At 35.4% G+C, this 3,553-nt stretch overlaps 1 long non-coding RNA gene across 1 annotated transcript; it reads left to right on the top strand.

Annotated features, from left to right (window-relative positions):
• Positions 1 to 11: 11 nt before the first annotated feature.
• On the top strand, positions 12 to 2,233 carry LOC124419788. The gene is made up of 2 exons (XR_006940812.1): positions 12 to 762; positions 1,080 to 2,233. It is a non-coding gene; the product is annotated as an uncharacterized LOC124419788 (long non-coding RNA).
• Positions 2,234 to 3,553: the final 1,320 nt, after the last annotated feature.

Below are 3,553 nucleotides of genomic sequence, written 5' to 3'. Positions count from 1 at the left end.
TCAGCTTTACGAAAATCTACTTTTGTCAAAGGGTACGTAAGCGTATTCGTTTGCTTTAGTACGAAAGCTGTTCACTTAGAAGTATGCTCTGATCTGTCTTCAGCGGCACTTCAAGCTGCATTTTCTCGTTTCGTTGGGAGGCGAGGATTACCCCAAAGGGCAGTAGAAACTTTCTAGGGGCTAGTAGAGAACTTTTACGAGAATTTTCCTCTTTTATAAAAAATGCATCTCAAGATTTAGCTCAAAAGTACTTGACACACGGCTTTGAGTGGAAATTTATTCCCCCACACGCTCCTCATATGGGCGGCTTATGGGAAGCCGCCGTAAAAAGTTTCGAATTTCATTTAAAACGAATTACTGGTGCTCAAAAATTCACATTTGAAGAATTCTCAACAATTATAACTCGAATTGAAGGCGTACTAAACTCTCGCCCAATCTCAGCTTTATCTGAAGACCCTTCAGATCTGACTGCTCTAACCCCAGGACATTTCCTAAGAGGAGCCCCGATAATGGCTCTCCCAGAACAAGATTATCAAAATATATCTCTTATTAATAGGTGGGAAAAATTAAAAGCTATGCATCATCAATTCTCAATACGCTGGAAAAATGATTATCTTAAAACTACACAAACGCTATAAGTGGAAAAACTCTACTACAAATCTTAAAATTGGAGATCTCGTCGTTGTAATGGACGATCTTCAGCCGCCTTACGAGTGGCGTCTAGGAAGAATCGAATAAACTTACTTTGGTTCAGATAATAATGTACGCATTGCCGAAGTAAGAATAAGCTCAGGAATCATTACTCGGCCCATCGTCAAATTATGTTACCTGCCCTTTTTAAGCGAAAATCATGATTGAAATTTTAACTTAGATTAAAATTTTAATCCCATTTACAAAATATCAACATTTCTTTTAGCAATCTCTATTTACATGCTCTAATAACTTTAACTCATTTCAATTAATAATCTCTCATCTAACACTTCTCATTTTACACTTTCACACTAAACAATCCCTAATTTTCCCAGCACTAATCCACCTTAAATTGTTTAATCAGTTACTTACACTTTTTTTCCTCCTAGAACCAACCGAAGACTTACCGCTACACGGTCAAGCGAAGACAGCAGCACTACCACTCGGCCAAGAGAAGCCCCCAATAATGACGACTACCACAGCACCACCACTTGGTCAGGAGAACGTCGCAGCCAAAGCAGCAGTCATCACCACAGAGGCGTAACCTCACGGAAAAGTGAAGGCCACAATAGGCAGCGAAGCCGTCACCACACTACCCAGCACAACACCCGAAGGGATTCGGCATTGTACCAGTGCAAACTTTGTATGAGGTTCCATGCCATACGGTTTTGCCCAAAATTCCTGAACATGACAGTCATCCGGAGGATTGAGGTGGTAACTAGACACAAATACTGTGTCAACTGTTTGGCCAAAAGACATATTGTTCGGGACTGTACCTCAATGGCAAGCTGCAGCAGATGCCACCGGTTTCATCATACGATGTTACACCCACCAAAGCTTCGTATTACCGTCGGCAACCAAACGAGCCAGCAACGTCATCAACGGCCTAAGCCGCACAGACGCACCCTACTATCAACGATTCAAAGACCTCAACAGAATCAACCACCAAACACATCAACCGCTCAAACACCAGACCCACAAACAACTCAACCAACAACTTCCGCCAACATAAATCAAAATATAATCATCGAAGCCATTAAATCCTTAGCAGAAGTACTCTGCTCCACCAACAAGGGGCCATCTGTTGCCTAAGGGCAAGGCCGGCGGCATGTCCAATCTTGGACACAATATTTTTTTTTATATTATTATTTTTTTTATTGAATTATTTTATTGAATTATTTTGTGAATTATAAGATTTGAATTGTTTACTTTTTTATTTATATTCTTACTGTTGCCAGTTAAATTGAATTGCATTGAATTGTCATAAACTGCATTACCGTAATATTATAAATATATCATTGTTAAGTAAACCCTTTTTAGTACGAAAAATGAATTGTCAAATTGTTGTAATTATTAGCTGAATTGCCATTTTGTATAAATCTTAAGCTTCCTTTATTTTAATCGCGAAAATAAAACTTCACTTGTAATTCATCAGTCGCAGTGAAAACATTAAAATAACTCTCCCGCTCTTTAACTTCACTTTAATTTAATCTCTCAGTGCTGTGAACAAAATAAAAAATAAAATATAAAAAAAAACCTCCAACTTCACTTATTTACTTCAATTAGCCCGGCAGAACAAAAGGTAATTATCCCTCATTCCCCTCTCTTAAAAGAAAAGAATTATTATTTATTAATTCCCCGCTATCTTTCTTTTCTTTTTATTCCGCAACCGCATATAATTATAATAACTCGGACGAGAGTTATTATAATTATCAGAGAAACCTTTTGTAGATTGCTCCTTCTTTTCCCCCCGCTCTACCAGTCTACAGAAGTTGCTCTAGTTTATTTCACTAGTATTTATAAAAACCGACTTTTGAAGAAACCGGTTATCCGGTTAACCGAAAATGGGCCATTCCTAGAAAACCGGTTTGTCGTTTAACCAAGAACAGGAGGACCAAACTATTGTTCTGTATAGCATAACATAACTATGTATTATTCTATGTAACCTTAAAATTACGACAATTTTGACACATATGTATTTCGAAAAAAAACAAAAACAAATATAATATGCCTCTGTAACCCACACAAATTTTGAAATCATTTAAAAGCTAACTTTTTACTTGTTTTCTGAAATTGGAAATCTTTATTTAATATACATAAAATATTTTTAACATATCCTAACTTTTGTTTAACACCAACGGAGAATAATATTTAAAATTTTGTATACAAAATTTTTAAAAATGTGATTTTTTGTCAAAAAACATACATTTTTGTACTAAAAATTAAAATTTTTTGAAACCGGTTAACCGGAAATCTATTTTGTCTAAAACCGGTTCATAAAAATCCGAAATATGCAATAAAAACCGGGATCGGTTAACAGGGTAACAGGTTTATAAACACTAGTTTATAACAACAGAAAAATACAATTTTGATTAACGTTTCGAGAAATAGACGATCAATTAAGGAAAAAACGATTTCGTTTAATCAGAATGAATAGCAATGTCGTTTGGAAATTTGAAATTCATATATAGAAGATGCAATGGACATTCAAACAGTAATCGATATTTTAGATCCCTTGAACGATGAAAGGTCAGACTTAGAAAATTTATGCGTTTCAACAAAAAGTATGCTTTTAAGTTATTTAACTCCTAGAGAACATAGTTTCGCCTTAACTACTTTTGGTTTCTGAGGTCATCATAACCGTCTTCCAAATATGAAGTTGCCTAAATTTAGCGGTAAATATGCCGAATATAAGAATTTTATTACTTTATTAGAGAGTGTGGTAGATTTAAAGATTTAATCGTTTGATCTCATGCCTCAGATGAAGCTCTAGGAACTGTTAAAGCTTATCAGATAAGTGAACAAAATTATTCCAAGGCTCTACAAAATCTGAAGAGAATTTATGACAATCCATTTTAATATT

The sequence above is a fragment of the Lucilia cuprina genome, chromosome 4 (genome assembly GCF_022045245.1).
Source record: "Lucilia cuprina isolate Lc7/37 chromosome 4, ASM2204524v1, whole genome shotgun sequence".
NCBI lineage: Eukaryota > Metazoa > Arthropoda > Insecta > Diptera > Calliphoridae > Lucilia > Lucilia cuprina.
Note: the sequence above shows the minus strand (reverse complement) of the source record. Positions and strands in the feature narration are given on the sequence as shown.